The 21173-nt window shown below is 34.9% G+C and overlaps 1 protein-coding gene across 5 annotated transcripts in view; it reads left to right on the forward strand.

Annotated features, from left to right (window-relative positions):
• CSRNP3 (cysteine and serine rich nuclear protein 3) overlaps nt 1-21173 on the forward strand; it is a gene marked incomplete at its 5' end in the record, with an annotated part of 256996 nt that overhangs the window by 155863 nt on the left and 79960 nt on the right. The window contains one exon of one of the 5 annotated variants that reach the window (XM_082465031.1): nt 6965-7003. The exons of the other annotated variants lie outside the window; for them this stretch is intronic. Of the gene's footprint in view, nt 1-6964; nt 7004-21173 lie in introns of those variants that run through there. 5 annotated transcript variants of the gene reach the window in all.

Below are 21173 nucleotides of genomic sequence, written 5' to 3' on the forward strand. Positions count from 1 at the left end.
CCCCTATAAGTACAAATTGATTCGTAGTTGAACTCCAAACAACCCAGCATTACAAATGCACAATCCCATAACAAGATCAAATAACGTTACCATTTTCATAGTGAAATTTTTAGTTTCTTTCACATATACATTAGTCATGCCTCAGAATCTGTATATACTATAGCTCTTCTTCCCAGAATACTCTTTTCCTTTTCCACAAAAGAACGCCTACTCATCCCTTAAGATTTATTTTCCATGTCACCTCCTCTATGAAGCCCACTGTGACTACCTTAAGTAACGTGATACCAGTAGAGCCACACTGCATTAAAGCCATACTACCTGGATTTGGATACTGACTCTGTCACCTTGGCAAGTTACTTAACCAGTCTATGCCTTAGTTGTCTCATCAATGAAATGGAGATGGTAAAAGTAATTACCTCATAGGCTTGTTGCAATGGTTATGTGAGTCAATTAATACATGTAAAGTAAAACACTTCAGTCTTGGTTAAGTGTTTGATAACTGTTAGCTATTTTTGTATAGTTTATTCACTCTTGTCTTTATGTTCTTATATAATTTTCAGTTAGAGAATGTATCCCATTATGCTGTATCTATCTCTTTATATAGGTCCCTACCTCTAGATGGAAAACCACTTAGCTTGAAGACTGTGACTTATTCATCTCTTTAACCTGTCAGAGCACCAAACCAGATTCTGAGCATATAGTATTCAGTGAATGTAAAATGAATAAATGTGTGAGTGAATGAATGAATGAATGAATGAAAAAACTCAGGTAAATAATATGCCAAAACTGTTTCTGTATGTGTCTGTTACACAAATCAAAGTAGATTCAATCTATTAGCCAAGTATCTATAGACTTGTATTGGTGAAATAAAATATAGGAAACTCTTTATTGTGCCTTGAACCCCAAAACAGTGTCATAGCCCTTTTAGTTATGATGTAACCTTCCCATTGACATGGAAAAGCCACTGGTCCTATTAAATTATTATTTTTTTCTTTTTTACCTGCTCAGTTCACGTTTGCTTTTGCATATGCTGTTTGACTCCATATTTTTGGTCCCAGGTTAGACATCTAATTCATTAATAAGAAGAAATCATTATAATCAACTCTGATGGTCACTAAGAAATAAATGTATCCTTTGTGTTCTCAGAGAGGAGGTTTGCTTCATTTACTCTTTTCTCTTGATAAATGCTGTTTTCTAATGCCTTTGTGGTGATAAAGAGAATGAAGGGTGCGGGGGAAACCTAGATACTTTCTTCTCTGGGTCACTTTGCATAAAGACTTCTTTACAGCCATGTTCAGATGATTTATGTACATATTGTATATGCAGCAGCAGCAGTTATAGAGCTTTTCCTACCATTTAACCTGCATCATTCTTAGTGGCCGTTCACTGGCTGCTTAACTTAACATCTGTTACTTTGGTAGTCTAATATGAAGAAAGAATGAAGAATCAGAAAAATAAAACTCCAGTAGGCTTGTTTACTTCGATAGGTAATGGTGTGTGGTTTTGCGGGGTGGGGTGTGTTTTGTCTTAGTTTGCATTATCCAAAATTATCTATTTTTTTAATCTTTGCAGAATTAAGACATGTTTGTCTTTTCCCAACTTAGGAATCAGACAGCAGAAAGAAACATAAATGGTCTCCTCTATGTACTCTATTTAAGGAAGGTCTTGTTGTTTTATAGTCTTTTGCAGCTTCCCAAACACAACATTAACAATATTTGATATTAACAAATTTTCACAATATTTGAAAGTAGACACACTGAGACCAATACAAATCAAAATACCCGTACAATTACTAAATCTGTCTAACTAAACTAGTTAAATGCTCTCTAGTTGTCATATATAATTGGTAACTGAATCATAAAACCATTGACTTTTAAGGCTATAAATGAGATCAGAGCTTGGCTTATCCAACCAATATAAAATTCCTTCTTTTTGACGAATTCCTTTCTCCTCATTCCTCAATTGTCACCTTTAGTTCAGGCTTTCATCATATCTTCTTAACTCCTCTTCCTCAGCCTCTGTGCTGCCTTGGTGCTCTACGAGTCTAGACACGCCTCAACTGCCAAAGTTGCTTTCTTTATTCATCACTTTGACTATACTGCTTTTCCTATGCCTTGGTCACGTCCCAACATCTCATATGTTGCAAAAATCTCCTCACTTCAAGCTTCATTGCACTCCAAGAAGGGGCACCAGACTTCCTTTTCTCCTTCAACCTCCCAACACATGCCTAAATCTCCTGTCACCCAAAAAACTTCCTCAAAGTCCTCGCATTGTAGTTAGTAAAGCTCTTGCCCCTGTTTCTGGGCTTTTCCCAAAGTACCATTACTGGGAATTCCCTTTTCTCCTGGCTAGTGAGGCAATCTCTTCCCTATTAGTTCAGAAACCCCATTCCTGCAATACAATCTTCTTAGATAAATCAGTCCTTATGTGCTTTGGACACACCCTGAATTTTTTTTTTTTTTTTTTTTTTTTTTTGCTTCTTTCTCTGCCCTCCTAGATTGTATTTTCTTTTAATGCATCCATTAAATTCATCCATTTCACTGAATATATGTATCAGACAGTCCTTTCATGTACTTTTAGGTTTATTATGTTGTCTCTGTCATACACATGTAAATAGGTTCCAGTTATCAATTGCTGAGTAACTACCACAACACTTAGTGTCTAAAACAGCAACCATTTTATTACATCTTATGAATTCTGTGGGACAAGAATTTGAGAAAAACTCAGCTCAGTGATTCTCCACATAGTGACAACTAGGATCACTTCATGATATCCGTTTGGTGGATGGGTAGGTTTGGAGGGTCCAAGATGGCTTTACATACATGTTAGGCATCAGGAATGGCCAGAACCCTGGGCTCGGTTTGGACTGTTTGAACAAAGTGCCTATATGTGGCTTCTCCAAGGCAGTCTTAGGGTAATTAATCCTCTTACATGGCAACTCAAGGCTCCTGGAAGACTCAAGAGGCTCCAAGAGGCCCAAGTAGAAGCTTTCAAGTTTCTTAGGACCTAACCTTGGAATTTCTAAAACATCACCTCTGCAGCCTCTATTGGATTAAGCAAATCATTATGACTAGCTTAGAGTAAAGGCAAGTGAAATTAGATTCAACCTCTTGATGAGAAGGATAGCATAGGAATATGTAGCCATTATATGTAATATATAGATATAGAGATAGAGATTAGATATAGATATAGATATATGGATATGACATTTGATAAATGACTTTAATTATAGTAATGATTTTCTGATTTTAGGAAACAATATTGAAAAGAAATTGTATTGATTGTACCTATAATGCATGTTGTCAACAAAATATTCAAACTTTAGGAAACATTATCTCTACCACCCTCCCATAACTTGCTCAGCACTTTTTTTTTTTAACCTAGATAGACTACAATCTTCTTGGGTACAGTGTATATTTCATTTTTATATGCCTAGCAACTATCTCAGAGCTTGGTACACAGTAAACTCTCAATAAATGTTTGCTGAATTGAATTGAATTAGTCCTGGATTTTGAGGCTGACATGGCCAACTTAATGACTTCTCTGAACATACCGTAAAGAAGGATAAAGGTAGCAAGAAAATCCAGCCTTATCAAGGGTAAATCCAACAGGAGGTACTGATATATATATATTAATATATATATTATATATTAATATATATATGCCAACTAATACAGTTCTAGAAAATACAGGTGATGGTATCAATCTTTTCCATCTTCCTTCATGCAATAGAAATTTCAAGAGACCATCCATTTAGCATGTCTATGCCCAAATTACTGCATGAGCTAGATAGCAAACATTCTGGATTACTTCTGACAAGCTTTAGTTATTTTGGAGAAAAGGGGGGGGTAAACAAAATGATTCTATTATGCCTCTTTGTCATTAGAGAAAAGCCAAGCTAATAAGAGTCAATAATAAGAATTGACATATCTTTTTGAATTCACAGCTTTTAATATACAAAGTAAATTAAAACGTCCTTTTAATCTTGGATGGAATTTCCTTCTTTAAGCTGTGATCTTGTGTTTCTCTGTTAATTTCAAATTTAAAGAACTCTTGGCTGATGAAACTGTTGTATAAGCAGAGGCACTGTTGTTCATTGTGTAATGTGAGAATCAGAAACTCTGCTGCAATTCTCTTGTCATGTCGCTGACAGACTTCCAGAATTTTGATTGGAAGGATGGGTATACTTTATAATTTGTTTTAATCCTGAGGCAATTTTATGAGATTTGTTTCAAATTACTTACTAAATTCATTTCTATTTTTTTTCCGTATGTATTGGGAAAAAACTGCCTCTTGTTTCCAAAAGTCCTATCTACTTATTATATTTGTTTGTCTTGGCTATTAGGATAATGCATTTAAAAATTCTTTTAAATAATCATTAGAATTTTACATCATTTCTTCTCACTTTACTAATATTAGTGGACAATGCTTGAATAAAGCCAATTTAGGGAATTGAAGTATAAAAATATTGCTATATATTTCCATGACATGCTTTCCAAAAATTTTTCTGTTCCTGTTTTGCAGACTTGACAAATAAGGCATAAGATGATAGAATAACTCACCAAGGTCATTTAAGATAATAGTAGACCTGGGAAGCGTATTACTGTTTCATGATCATTTTGTCTCTTTCTAGGTCTTTCCAACTCTGTTGTCCACCTTTAAATACCTTTTTCAACATTAATGAATTTAATGAGCTTTTACATTTAATACATTGTTTACAGACTATAGTCTTTCCATTGGAGACATTATTTTACTAATTTGTTTTAATTGCTAGCTATTTCTATATCCCTTGTATTTATTTATAGTTCTTTCTTACTGTAAATTATTTCTTTACATACATTCATACAAAATTCACATATATGGATTTTTATTTCTAATTTCACACCCATTGCCCCTCCCTATCCCAAGAATTTGGAAGTAACAGTTTTCTACTGATTCTTTCCTTCCATTTGGCAACCATTTTATTTCACTGTTTTTGAAGTGATGCAGTAAGAGAAAAATGGCTGCCTTTTGTTTATTTCCTTGTACATTAACATGATGACATCATCAAAGATATTAGCTACAATGTACATATCTTTAAGAACCCAGAGGTACACTATAAGCCAGAAACACTCTGTTTTCCTTTTCCTCTTAATGCCCCAAGGTTTTGCAGCTTTAGCGTAGCTCTTGTGTGCAGGGGGAAAAAGGAACATGAGCATTTTGGAACAAATGCATTAAAATGGTGGCATTTAAAATATATCTGAATATTTTTTTCAATGTTAAGAAAAATCCATGAAAAGGCATTTATTTAAGTCATGAAACATTCTAAATAAATGCTACCACTACAAAAAATATTATAAAGAATGATGTTAAATCATTATATTTAGAGACTGGCTAAAATATTTAGCCACATGTGCCTATTCTGGCTTTAAATTATTTTTTAAAATTTCCATTGACACAAAAAATTTTGTTATAATTATTTCCAAAAAATAACTTCTCATTAATGGAAGGTTTAAGCAGGTATATAGATTTACTATTTTTAAGATTACTGTATTACTTACAAACACTATTAAAATGTACTATATATCTAACTGTACAGAAAATTTATTTTCTGATCTTCATTTATGATGCTTCTGACTTTTCTTTCTCTGCTCTTTGTTGCACATTGCATGTACTTGTCATAGGATTTCCATTGAGATTAACAAGCAACAAGCTTTCAGTTACAAATTCAATTTAGATTATTAAAGAGATAAGAAGTTTATTTTTTCATCAACTTCCAATTATTAAATAGCTTTTTCATTTGGAAATACACAATCCATTCTCAAATTTTGAGAAATAATTTTAGGTAATTATTTTAAAATATATTTCAGAAAGATAATCTGACTATACCTATGTGTGTGTATGTATATGTATTAATTCAATATTTATATAGCAGAAAATTCCTGTAAATGTTGAGTAGTCAGCTCTGAAACTACTTGTTAACACTGAAATCAGATAAGGTAAACCATATGCTTTATTGAGGTAAGCGGTCTAAAATAAGTTACTGAGATTTTAAGAATTAATAGAACCACATGTCCTTTAAATCTTTAAATTGGAATCTTCATTGTTCTTTTAAGTCAGCTGTTCTAGGGATGTGTCATATTTTGAGAAGATAAATTAATCATCTACCTCACTTATATACATCAATAAAAGAGACTCACCCTCTCATCTACTTTATCAAAAATAATTAGAACATCTATATTTTTATTCATATATTGTATCTTATTTTTATTTATATATTGTATCTATTAGTGATTGAGATTTTCATTGAGGAGATTTTTAGGGAAACAGCCACTTATCCTTTTAGAAAGCAACCTCCTCCAATAAAAAGAAACACCAGCAATCTAAAGGTTAAAACATACTGTCAAATCATTCAGTTAAGCAAGGCTCTTTAATAACATTTGTACAACAGTACTTTCAGAAAGCAGAAGGTAGGAAATAGCTCTTTGCTAGTTCCCCTTCCTTAAATTATTATCCAGCCTCCTATTGAAATAAAATCTAGTGAACTTCTTTTGAATGCCTGCTCAAACGCTTCCTATAATAAAAAAAAAAAAAATCTTGTGAAGGGATTTCCATAAGTTGTGCTGCATTAATGACTTAGAGCAGCTTCCTAATCTGTTATTCCTTCCTCCTAGCAGACCTCAGCTGATAAAAATATCCATACACACAGTGAAGTCAGTGGCATGCCTGGCTTTCTCAGACAAAACTCCCATGTGATCACATATAGGCAGCCTCAGTGAGGCTGATGCCGTGCGGCAAGCAGTAGGTAATGAGTCTTTGTGCAGAGGGAAGCTCTTGTCGCTGAACAATAAAGCATACGGTACCAGCAATAAAACACAGGGCTGGCAGATTTCAGAAGATTCCGCTGAACCAGGAAGAACAGTGCCTTCGGTGATGCTGACACACATTATAAAATGATAATCAATTTATTTTGGATTCTAATGAATAAAGAGTACAAGGACTAAGACTACAGCTATTTGAACAGGTCAGTGATTTTATAAATTACTCCAACACTTCCTTGTGTTTGATTGGATTTAAATTAGGATGGTCTGATGTGTGTTTTGCCTTAAACAAAAACTTTGCAAGATATTTACAGTGTGTAATATGAAGGATGCACTTGAATTGACCCAATTCAATTAAATGGCTGATGTAGTCAGATGTGATAAAGAAACGTTTATATGATTATAGTAAACTGTAAAGTTATTTATTCTATTTAAAAATTTATGGGTTAAAAATCATTCAATAATTTCTAATCTTCTATGATTCAGAAGGAACATAAAACAGAATACTACTAACAAATAGCTCAAATAAAAAGCTTCACATTTATTTTTCCGGTATTAAAAAATCCTGTATTGCAATAGTTTGTGTCTTATGATTTGGATGATATATCCTTCAAAATTTATTGATGTCTTTCAGTGCACTGCAAGAGGTTTAGTATATTTAATTATTTAAATAAAAAATTTTAAAACCAAGAAAATTTTGAAATGTTAATAATGCTATCTCCCAGAACAATGCATTTTATATTTAACTATAATATAGTATATATCTATAGTAATCTGTTGTGTGCCTTTTATTTTGCATGTTATATTTCTTTTGATAGATGGAAAATATTATTGCATTAAACCTTTTATTTCATAAATATTCTCTCATTAGTGGAGAAAACAAATTAGCTTAATTTAAAAAAGAAGAATTGATTAATTATGTGATGATGCATATTTCCATTGACTCACCATTTAGAAAAGAAGAATATGTGCCTTCATGGGTATTTATAAAAATATGTACACACATGACCTTCTGTATCTAGAAAATAACCACTTCCTAGGTTTATGAGCAAGAGAGTTTATGTTTTAAATACAGAGATTGCTGTGTGTAGAAAGACAAGGAAGAAATAACTCTAGCAAATAATAGCACAACACTGAACATCTCTGTCAAAGACAGACAAGCATTACTGCTGCATGAATCTTTACATTAAAACACATAGTTTAACGTTGCTCTGCATTTTTACTGCTGTATTGTTTTAAAGGCATCGTGGGACCTAAATTCTTTACAATTAATTTCTTGGACACCATTTAGGATGATCTTCTCTAAGGCACTAGGGTACATTTAACATTTTATAGAATTACCGGTGACTTCATGTATTTGTATAGTGACTCAAATAACTGTATGCCTGTAAGATGCTGTTTAAACCACAACAAAAAGAAATACCCTATGTCCCTGATTATGCGTGTACTATGTATTCCAAGGGAAAAAAATAGCTATGTTTCAAAAACAAGAGAAGTTAATGAAAATTTTAAATTGGCCTTCCACATGTATTTAAATGAAGTATTTGACTATTTGAGTTTCCTTGGTTACCACTGTCGCTGCTGACAGCTCCTTTTTGGTGGGGAGGGGGGAAAGCAGCACTCCAAAACAAAGAGTTAAAAAACACTTATCCATTAATAGACGCGGGGGGAGTGGGGAGGCGGGAGGGTGTGATGCGGGCAGCCCGGCGCGGTTGGTGCCCACTCCCAATCGCGTATTCCAGCTCTCGGGCGATTCAGGTATTCTGGCAGAACCGCAGTTCCACAATTCCTTACCCAGCATTCCGTTTCAGCTGCTGGAGGGCTGCCTGAGCCTTATGCAAATGAGACCAGCTCCGAGGCTTTGACTGCAGAAGCGAGAGGAGGGGGGCAGAAGGGAGTTCAGAGGTCACAGGGCTGGTGGAAAGCTGGATCAGTTGCCCGGAAAAAAAAAATGCACTGGGCTCCTCTGCAGCAGTGTTTTGCAGCAGTTACATGAAGTGTGCTTTATTTCTCAGAGTGAAGATCTAACAGCGTGTGTGCCGTAGTCGTTTAAAGTGCACGCAGGTACGGTGACAGATTTCATGATGCGCCTGATTTTATTTCTATAAAAGACACTGGTGAGGATTGGCTATTTTAACTCATTGTGGAAATGGGCAGGGTGTTCTCGATTTTCAGCTTCCCTTAACTAGTTTATTAAATCTTCTTAATGTTGTCTCAATTTGAAACGTAGGTGTTTTGTTCCAATGGAATAATGTCATGAGAGAAAAAATTGGTTTGGGGCTTCTAAATAATTCCATTTTGAGGAAAGTTTTTGATTGCAGAGAGGTGTCTGGGTTGAAACATCTAGCTGAATGTCAAGACTTTCAACTTTTAGAGGATTTTCACATTTTTAAGAAATGTATTTTAAATGAGGTATCGGGAATTAAATAATGGAGTTCTTTTGTTCATACCCCACATGATCTCATAAGGACAGTTTTAATAAGTTATATTTTCATTTCTTTTTAAGGGAGGGTTTCAGTTTTGAGATTCTTCTTTCTATATTTCATTGTTAAACATCTTATCAAAGAAATAATTTATTTGGGGGTCACATCCTTTAAATACTATAATTTTCATAATTGTTATTCATTTTCTTTGGAACTTTTTAGACAATGCTATTTTGAACTCAACATGTTCAACTTCCTATGACTTTTCCTTTCAGTTAAATCTGGATTGTGAAGTGATCCTCATAAATGTCACAGGCAGGACAAAAGTCTTCTTTTTCCATGCACTAAATTTCACACTTTTGTAAAATGTGTGATCACATCATAGAAAAGTCTGACCTGAACCAAACAAATGTGTACTCACTTTTATTGTTCATATTGCTTTTTTATTTCCAAAGCATATTTTTAAATAAACTTAAAACATCGTGATCAGACTGTTTATCTATATCATTAAAATTTTAAAATATATCAATTCAGCAGTTACAATGCTGATGGGAAAAAATGTTATTTTAATTTGCATCAAGTGTGCATCTGTCTACATTATAGGTTGTACGTGTATGAAAATAAATTGGAAAGATGAAGAGGCAAAATAATGTTTAGTCATGAAATAACTGCTTTATGCTTTCATATTTGCATAAGATATTTTTGAGTGAATTTTATGAAGCTTACGTACAACGAGCTAGTACATGTTTAGATAAACTTTCTTTTGCATTGAAAAGGGGGCGTTTATTTTATTATAATGATTAAGACTTGGCAGTTTGGCAACAATATCTTTTATTTTTAAAGGGGGGGTAGGGGGGAGCATGGAAGGCAGACCAAAACAGGAGGATGGCCATTTAAAACAGTGATTTAAAACAGTGAAAGACAATTACTTGAAATATTTATGAAATCACTTCATAGTAGTCATCCAGGGCCAGATTCTCACCCTTTCTCACTCTGTGGGGACACTGTGACATTTATCCAGGATCCCGAGATTAATTTCGGAAAAGAAATTCGTATTTTGGTATGAGTTTTTAAAAAACAAACTGCCATTTTCTTCTAAATTCTCTTTTGAAACTTTCAGTAATGACTGAAGCTTAAGGGGGTATATTTTAAATCAATTATTTCCTTTTTATGTTGAATGGAAAATGCTGTCCTCTGTCCTCTGGTCCAAACAACGTATTTGTTTACTTTTGTTTTATACACATGTATATAATTTGTTATGAAATACCTATGTTTACATATATTTATATATGTATATATTGTTATGCATACTATAAATTATATATATTTTGTATGTATACATACATACATATATTTCAAACAGCCAAATAAAATCTTCCTTGCGGTCAACCATATTTAATCCAACAATTTTGAAAAGCAAAAACTCTTTATTTCATTTTTAACTCAGATAGTGCCCATAGTTTATACCTCCCAACCTCTGCGTGTGTTCTAGGCAGGGCACAGGGAGGAGGAGAGAACTGGGCTTAAAATTCATTTAGCTTGTCCAATACTATTAACTTTGTAAATGCAACTGCCACCCGTGAGCACATTCTGAATATAGAAATAAAAACAGTGCAGGCAAAGAAGGAGAGCCTGTGAAGATTCTTGGAGAAAACGTGGTAATAGACAAATGTGAAATAAAGAGAATTGTTGTGCTTCCGTGAGCCACGAGAGAGCTATATATGTCCTGCAGCAAATTTATGGCTTTGAATATCCTGGAGAATTTATGTCTCTATGCAAATTCACTCAGAACTTTGAAGTCTTTTTTGCATTCGCTCGAGTCATACTGCTTCCATTCAAATCTCAGCAGCGTGTACCTAGTAAGTTCATGGTCTGGATAGTTGGGTGTATATAGAAAAATGCATTTGTGTAAATGCAATTCAACTTAAATTTAGAAAGTTAAAGAGTAAATAGAATAACGTAAAAACAAATCATTGAACGAAGTGCAGATAGTGTACTTGAAGAGATGATGTTACATCAGACTTCAAAGGAATCTTTAAGGATTTTTCAAAAATTAATTTCCTGCTTTCTGATTACCAGTCTGTCTTTGTCATCACTTGAAACTAGCGACCATATTGTAAGCTTGGAAAAGATGTTAGGGCAAACATGTTGTACTCAGTCTAGCAGTATGGAACATAGTCTAAAATCTACAAATAACTGTTGTCATCTCCAAATCGCATGTGTAGGTTTTAGGTTGTATTATCACTATATGTGTCCTCCTGAACTTCTGGTGCCTATGAAATAGAAAAAAGAAGAAAATAACTTATAACATAGAGCAGGAAAATGTTCAAAATAATTGAGTATTCAAAACAATCACATTTCTTCATTTTAACCTGGCATTTCTTAGGAAACAAAACATATGATTGCATTTTTATCGCCTATTCTAAAATTTAAATAGAATTGTATCAGTTTTATTGAAGAGTATAAGGACGATAAAATTGCAAAATGATTTTAAAGGTCTTATTTTTATTCCATATTATTAGACACATGGAAACATTATAGTAATACTTTGTCTAGGACAGTTGGAAAATAATCTGTACTAAATTAACCAATTTTCCAAATAGGTAAAGTTTATGACTTAAATGGCCAGTTTTTTTAAATGTGTTAATTGCTTTCATGGAAGCAAAGTATAGTACATGCCATTCTGCCTTATTGAGCAAAGTGGAAATCCATTTAGGCTTTTTTCTTCATGGCATAAGAATCATTATTTCCATCATTACATTGACTTATTGCAAATGATAACACTGTTCCCCAACTGTACACCAACACTAAATGGTGTTGCTATTATATGCTTTTTGCATATAGTTTTATATGCTTTTTATATACTTTATATGCTTTTTTATAAATTTACTCTTTCTTTTCTCATGTTAATATCTATTTTAATAGTTAACAATTACTCCTTACTGAGAGTAATTCGAAAATCAAGTTTATGCACTTTATTTTACATTAACTTCTAAATCATTAGACTTCAGTGCGCAAAGAGAGATAACATCCCTCTATACTTCTCCTATGTACTGAACTTCTGACAAATACATATATGTAGTATACTGAGCATAGAAAAATAGAAAATAGAATTTGTTTTCGTTTTCTTATGTTCAGGATATTGAAAATCATGTTTGAGCTCTAGATAAATGAGAAATTGGTCCTTGTTGCTACAATGAGAATCTGTCATAGTAAACCACCAACAGAAATTTGAAATTACTTTGTCTAATAAAGGAAATGAGGAATCTCTAACAGGTATACAAAGAAAACACACAGGCCAATTGTTTTGGTGGTGTTTGACTAAACATTGGTGTCATATACCTATTCTTGCCAATTTCAGGAGTTGTGTCTATTTCATTCTTAAATCCTGGGGCTTTGTGATACACCATCACCATGCTAGTTAGAAAGAGTTGTTACTCAGGCAATCTCTTATCTCCGTGCAAGCTTATGAATCCAATATTCATTCAGGAATGCATTTAGTCGTGTGTGTATGTGTGTGTGCATGTACGTACACGTGTGCACACCTACCATTCTCCCCAATCACATACAAGAAAAGTAAGACAACAGAGCCATCAATCCCCATTTCTTTTAAAATTCACTAGTATAATGCATGTGTAAAGATACACGAAGTGGCTAATACCATACCAGCTAATAGGTGGTCTCTTACACTTTGAAGATCTTTGAAAAGCTGAAGGAATATTGCTTCTCATTCTGTAAGAATTAGAATCGTCCAAAATATTGGGGAAAAGCTCATATTCTGGTCTTTTTTTGCCCATTAATATTTAAAAAAGGCCTAAGAACGCCTTAAACAAACCTGGGTAACTTTGTTTAATACAATAAAACGTTGTAAACTTAGGGCAATTCATGAACAATGAAAAACCGGGAAAATATTGTATATTGTTTTCTTGATAAGTAAGTGCTTTTATGATGTAGTTTATTGAGTGTGTGCGTTCAAGCTATATCATGGAGTGTGAAAAGACTGAATAGGACAGTGGTTTGGAGCTTACCTTCATGTTCCAACCCTGGTGTCACTTCTAAGACATGGTCTGCAACTACGATCCATGTGGCCTTGGACAGGGTACTTGAAAACTCTAAGCCTCATCTTCATCTGCAAAGTGGGGATAATTGTCTCTATATCAAAGGGTTTTCGTGGAAATGAAATGGCATGATGCATGCCTGGCACAAAAGAAGATCATTTTAAGTGATAACTAGTATTACTATTCTTCAACCTACAGGAGTTGGTTCCCTGGTGCTGATAAGACAAGTTCAGCTTAAGCCTATAGTTACAGATAATCTTGATAAAACATCTTAGATTTCAATGGATGAGGAAAAGACGTGTTTTCCCAAAATAGAAACCCACTAAGAGTTTATTGGAGGTCATACCTAGGAAGTACTAAGCAGCTGATATCTTATATTCAGATGGGACAAGTAGAGAAGGCAGTCGCCAAATTCAAACTATATGTGGCTTCATAGCTTAAATCTCACCAACCAGAAGCATAATAACCACAAAATCCTCACATAGGATGTAGTAATATGCGCTTTTCTGAGCTCTCTTGTTTTATATCATTTGTTGCTTTAAAATGTTTCATCTTTGGGCCTTTGCCTACTATTTTTTCTTTTCCATGTTGACTTTGTACAATTAAGGCATTAGTTGTTCATTCTGCTCACCGCAGTTCCTGTCTCATCCATAGACTATGGACCTTTCAATTACAGAGGGGAGCCTGGCTCATGTTAGGTGCCCAAGAAACGTTTGCTGAGCCCATGCTGTTGTGGAGCATGAGTCCAGTTCTACCTCATGACTTAAAAGTGCTAATCTGTTTGAATCATGAAACGATCTCTATTCATGGACTTACTGCTATTTTAAACTTCCTGTGTATCAGAATGATGTCTAGAAATATTGCATCAATTGATTTAGTCACAAGGTTTTTCAGAAGAAATTTAGAAAATATATCTACATTTTTTTACTCAAAAATTATTTTAATTTATTTAAATTTAGAAAATATATCTACATTTTTTTACTTAAAAATATTTTAATTATTTTTTACTTAAAAATTATTTTAATAGCATACCTAGAAGGGCTCTGTGATAACTATACATTGGTAGCAAGTGTTGGATAAATTGGTTGGGGGGGAATATCATGACTCTGCTTTTGTGAAACTTGTTTGAATGATGAAACTTTTCTAAATAGTGGGTTTCCAAGTTTTAAAGATTGTATGAGCTTGGTGTGATTTATTTCTATTGTGAACCGGTTTTAATTTATGCCAGTAGAACCTTCCTGAGACTTGGAAATCCAAGTATTTAATCTTACTCTCTAAATTATTTTTACTAATTGCTGCTTAATGTGATGTCAGCTGCAGGTTGAATAACTATTGTTTGCTGCCTTAGGTAGTAGAAATCTATATCTTGCCTAAGGTAGTAATCATTTTAAAGAACATCCGAAGTACTTTCTTCTACTTACTCTAATTTTTAAAATCTTCTTTATTTTTTTGCACAGTATCTTTGGCAGGATCCCAGTGCTTGGATGGGTATAGTCCTAAAGCTTGACCATATTTTATTCTGATGTCCACTTTAGAGTACTTTATGAGGGAAGTGTTTTTAAAGATCCTTTCACTTCAGACTATTCTAATGATTCTTCTGAAGGAAAAGGATGTCATATTTCTTACACACCTTTTGAGCTACACTGACTACTTTATTATTTAGTCAGAAACTTTCTAAAAGACTGAAGAGAAACTTCTTAAGTACTAAGGAGAAAAAAATACGTTATCTTCCAGTGCTGCAGTAATAATTCTAAATTCTTCCATGTCTGTGTGGTCTTTTTTTTTCCCTTAATGTGGTAAGTCTTGCCAATCTTCCAAGAAACTAGGCTAAGTACTCCTCTTTAGTCTTAATAGCAAGCACATCAAATAAATTTTTCGTTGGTACTTTTGTCGTTGGGGTAGGAAAAATAGGCTGACAACAGACACTTGATCAATTTTCAACAGTTTTAAAAGCCTTATCATGTTCTTGGTTGGGTCTCTGTGCTCTTGCTAACTGAAAACACGTCCTGAAAGTTAATGTTGGGGAAGGACTTTTGGCTTTCAGTTCACATGTATTCTGCTATATCATGTTGACAAAAAACAAGTAATGAACAATGTTTAGGGTTAAGAGGCATTAAAAACCAAGTTCTGGGTATCTTATATGGATACTAATCCCAATGACAGGTAATATGGAAAGCTTCTTGGGGTCTCCCCAGCCAGACATTCATAAAGAACCCCTTTACCATTAGTAAGTGGAGTAGCCTTCCATCCCTTTGTCAGCAGGGCATAAATCAATTTAGCCATTGCAGTTTGCACACAGTGAGGGAAGAGGACAGTTAGAGGCACCTACCTTTGATGGAGAATCCATGGGTAAATGACATGCATTTGTGCACTTTTTTCAGGGGTAAGCACTCATTTCTTTAATCAAATTCTCAAACTGCAAATCATCAAGCTGCAAAATTGTTGAAATCCAAAGCACATAAAGTAACTGAGACCTCTAACTCAAGGTCATGGGCAACTCTGGCACAAGGAATTCATACATAATTGGGGAACCCTACAATCATTTCTCCAACAAAAATATTCATTAGACAAGAGCGCTCCCAGCATTTTTGGCTTAAGCAGACACCTAGACAAGAGAAGTGTATTTGGCTAACTTGTACTTCTTGAATTGGCAAGCCACCAGTAGCATTTTTCACATTGGTGGTGCCCCATGGAAACACCTTGCAGGATTTTATGTTGTGAATTAATTGCCAAATCCCTATCTTCTTGGCGGCAGATAGGTTAATTCCTTGCCAAATGGGTTAAGGCAGAAATAGCCCTAGTATTGTGAAAGAAGTTATCCCTTTTTTTTTTTTTTTTTTAAGAGAAATGCATAAGCATTCTGAGACCTGTGGCGTGGTAAGTGTTCAAGGCATTGAAATCTGATGCCAACTTCTTAAGATAATGATTATCTTATTTAGCAGAAACTTTAGCCAATAGTCAGTGTTTGATTAACATAACAGTGTAAGGGTAGTAGCATTGTGAGTGTTAGGGCAGAACAAAGATTACTCAAATTCATGGTGTAAAAAATTTGAGGAGTAAAAGGATTGAATATAAATTAACTCGTTTACAATTGTATCCTGATAGTTAGGAACACATCTGGATAACTAATGATATCCCACCAGAAAATAAAAATAACACAGTATGATATTTTTTAGCTAAGCTCTCTTTTGTTGAGTATTGGAATAAAACCGACACACCATCAATTGAGCAACTGTCCTCTTCATCCTCTCTCTGGCCCTGTAGACAATCTGGTTGATGAAGTGTGACATTGTGAATAATCTTGCTTTTGCCAGCTCAACTTCTCCCACCTGCTATCACAGATGAGCCACACACCAGTATTTTCATCAACTTGTTTGCAGTACTTCTCATCTCATCATTTGAATTTGGTGAAGCAACCAGAAGAAACATCAAAATTGTTTTCCATTCTGCATGAAAGTAAAGAAGAATAAGCTTCTTTTTCTATGCAACTTAATCCTGGCACTGGTGTTTCCTGTTCAAAGTGAACAGCCTGAGCTTATCAAAGTCGTTGGGAGAGAACAGTCATGGTTTCTTAGCTTTTTGTGCTTGCTGGAAGAATTTAATGAAGATGTAAAATAGATGATTTTGTTCTTCGACAAATCATGAAGAAACGTCCTTCATGTCAGATTATAATGCAGTTAACATGCTGCTTTGATGTATGCCATATCACCAAGGCAGAAGGGTGTTTGTTAATGACCTTTGCAGTTAAAGGTTATTCTCATTTTGATCAACTACAAAACTAGCAAGCAAGCAATGCAAAGGATATACGCAGACTCCCAGGTAAAAGTGAACAGAGGGGCTCTAGACACCCGCTTTGTTCCTGAGAGAGGACCATGTAAAGCTCCCGGTTTAAGCAGCCTTAAGAGTTAAGGACCTGCCAGGTCAAATGAACCAGGAACTCACAGCTCACCACCCTTTCTTTTATCAGGCCAGGGAAGAGACAGCATCTCACCAAAAAGACCTCCTCATTACCATATAAGGAAATTCTTGCCATGCCAGAATTACTTCCTTTTAAATTCATTTTTTTCCCGTGTCAGTGATAGGCCATGCCTGCCCTAAGCCTATTAACCGTCTCCCACCCCCTCACCTTTTTTTCAATTGTTTGATAAACTCTTGATTCACCCTAATAACCTTACATATTTTATTTACTGGGTTTTGTCTGATTGGTAAAGGACAGGAATATTCACGTATGGTATTTCCAGTTGGTAGGTGGCATTTTTTTACGTAGATGTTTTGTTGATTTTATAGTCATTCTGCTTTCTCACCAAGAGCCAAGAGCACCAGTTAGGGTTGTTAGAAGAGATGCAGGCTGCCCAGTTAAATTTAAATTTCAGATAAGCAACAAATAATAAGTAAAATTATATCTCAAATGCTATTTATTTTTTATCTAAAATTCAAATTTAACTGGGTGTCCTGTTTTAATTTGCTGAATATTTTACTTTGCTAAATCTGGCAACCCTAAAATGATTCTTCTCCAAATCAGACAACTTGCTCTTCAGAACTAGGAGATTGATGATACTCTTAAGGCATTTTTCCTGTGGTCATTTCCCTATAATACAGAGCAAAACATTGGGAAATAGGGACAGAATGTAAAAAGAAAAAAGGATAAAACATTAGATGAATATAAATGGGATAGTAAGAACTCAATGAGTTACCTGGGAAAGCTATGAAATTTTTAAGCAGTCAAAAGAGAGCGATATGAACCAGATTCTAACAAATACCCAAAGTTTAGCTTCAGTAGTTCTTCCAGAGGCATTAAAATGTACATTTTTATCCAGTGTCTTACTTATCTTCACCCTGCAGCCTTCTGGTTTCCCACATTTTTTCCAGAAATATATTAAATAAAATAATTGTATTTACTTATAACCATAGAAAATCTAGTGTAGTTTATCAGTATCTTTTTGAGGAGAAATGGAAACATTTATACTTTTCTACTACTCTTTCTTTAAATGTGTCTAGAGACTTCTTACATCTAACACAAATATGAAATAAATAGTATATGATCATTAAGAATAACAGATACCCAAGATTACAAGATGTTTATTAGAGTTTTAAAATAGAGTAGTTCTTAATTGAATTTGGCAATAGAAAGGGCACTTAGGTGTAGGGAAAGAGGAATCCCAAACTGAGAAGCTGGCCAAGTGGTGAATTCATGGATGTTTTGCCGAAAACCTTACTTTTGGTTTTAAGGTTCGTAGGATTCGCTCGCAAGATAACCACTCTACACTCAGTTAAACAAGAATTTAGAGAGAGTTTATTGAATTAACAATTTACAGTATACTAATTAAGAAAAGACTTGTATAACTAACTAAGAAAGAATAGTAAAGGCAGAGGTTTATACATCACCGAGTTGGGGAAGCACCTACATCCACGTCCAAGCAGCGCTGGGAAGTCCCTTGAACAGCAATCTGGAGTCCCAGTTGGGAAGGTCCCAGGCGGTGGGTCCACCCCTCGGGTGAGACTTCAGTTTGCCACTCGAAGGAGCCCAACTTTTAACACCAGGCCGCAGGCTGATAACAATCAGCCTCCTTGCAAGTTTGCAGCTCTGGTTGTTGTCATAAATGCCTCGGTCTTAACTCATAAGTTTTGGAATGTTCTTGATCCCCAGGGGCTGGCCAGACCCTCGAGGTGAAAGAAGTCCCAGGACTTACTCTCTATCTTATCTAGGGGTTTATGATGGATTCTGACCTGGGTGTAGCTCAGCAGTTTGGCATGCAGTCGGCTTTAGCACCATTGTCCAGTCAGAGAGAGGCCTGGTGCCGCCTCTGAAGCCTGAACAAGACTACTTTACTAGCTTCCCCAACAATGGGCTGTATTAATAAGTGAAAAAATTAGATAAATCAGTGTTAGACAAGGAAAGAATATTGGCTTTGCAATGCAATTGAACTTACTGAAGCCTCTGAGTGAGGTTCTCTGAGGTGATAGCAAATTGGCTGGCTCCTTGCCCACTGGTCACGTAGTCGAACGGTCACAGGGCGGACACCTGACCCAAAATGGGCTAAAAGGTTGCTCATGCTTTGGAACATTAAACTTGAACTGTGAGACATAGAAGTTGCTGGGCTTAAACCTGGTAACTGTGGCGCTCTAAAAAACAAGATCATGGAATTTCTACAACCATAATCCCAGAAGCTGTCCTGATTCCTGCAGTTCCTCAATTTTTCATTTCAGCTCTATCTTAGATTGCATGAACTAGTTCAGTATTTTTCCAACAGATGTCTTTGTGCTTAAGTTAGCTAGAATTGGCTTTTGGGTTGCTTGCAAGCAAAAAAAAAAACAAAAAATTGTATGACGTTTTGAGGTCAATTTCATCTCATTTTAATTCTCATCTAATCAAATATGCCAGATATTTTGTTAGGAGAGATAGAGTGGTGAATGAGATGTACATGATTCTGCTTATGGAGCTTTTAGTCTATCAGAGAAAATAGACACTGACAAAATAATTAAAGTATGGAAATAGAAGGGTTTCATTCATTCATCAAACAAATATTTATTGAGCCTCTATTAGATATAAAGCATTGTTCTAGACCATTGGAACATCAGTACAGAGATCCCTGCCCTGGTATCTTCCAGCAGGGGACAAAAAAGAATTAGTAAACCTAAAAATACATAAATAAATAATATGGATTTAGGAGGTGGTAAGTGCTGTGGGAAAAGAAATCAAAAAGTAGATCGGAAAGAATCATGCATACATCAAAAGGCTTAGAGTCCAGAGAGAAAAAGCAGGTTGGAGAAACAATTATTATTAGCGCTGAAATATTGGCAAAAAGGCCAATGGCTCAAAAAGAAGATGAAGTTAGCCAGAGTTAGCCAGAGTATATTGTTAAGGACTTTATAAGCCATTTTGAGGATTTTGAACTTTATCCTAAGGTAATCCAAAGCCACTTAAGAGTTTTAAGCTGCTGAACATGATCACATTTGCAATTTAAATTTATCATTGTGCCTCCAACCTGGAAAGCCCATTGAAAGCAAACAGTAGTGGATGGGAGAGAATAATTAGGATGTGGCTGTGCTAGTCCAAATGAGAAATGGTGATACCCTTGATTAACATGTGTTTCTTGAATTGGAAAATGGTAGCTGTGTTTAAATGGCTGATAACGAGACTTAGATTCTCAGCTTATCATATTTAGGGTAAATTAATGCCTGTTCAGGTTTATCTTCTGTTCTTTGAGCTTTGATGCTGTTGGCCAATTTGAAATGTTGACCACTTTTTCACTGGCTTCATACCTACCAAGTTTAATTAGGCCTCGTCTTTGGGAACAAAAATATATTATTAAATGACTATTTAAGGAGCTATGGCAGCCACAGGACAAGCATTGATTCTGCTCACTTGCATCTCTACCTAGCTAGCCACCTATTGTCGTCCTCAAATTCTGAGAGAACCAATACAGGGTACAAGCAAACCAAGTATATACAACTCCTTTATTAACAGGGTCTTTTCCCTAAACTCTTGTATTCTTTTCTTTCCTAGTGAGCTAGCATAGATGCTGTAGGAGAAAACCACATGCTCCCTTTACCATTCCACTATTAGGTCTTGATCAAGGTTTATATACTTGTAAGCAATAGGTCATTTGGCCCTCATAATTCGTTATGGCATCTTGTTACGCTCACATAATATTTTTTAAAGGCCGTGAAACTAGACAGGTGTTACGCTTGGTTGCTGCACAAGCAATTTAGCACTTAACCAGTTTCATGGGTATAAGTTTAAGTTATGCCCACCTGTAATTATTTGAATGTTTAATTTCCAGCATAGATACTAATCCCACCTTAAACAGTCAGTTCCTTTGTCCCTTTGACCTGGGAATAGCTCAGGCTCTTTCAGTCTCAAAGAGGTAGACAGAAATTACAGCCAACCT

The sequence above is a fragment of the Balaenoptera physalus genome (genome assembly GCF_965194825.1).
Source record: "Balaenoptera physalus genome assembly, chromosome: 6".
Taxonomy (NCBI): Eukaryota; Metazoa; Chordata; class Mammalia; order Artiodactyla; family Balaenopteridae; genus Balaenoptera; species Balaenoptera physalus.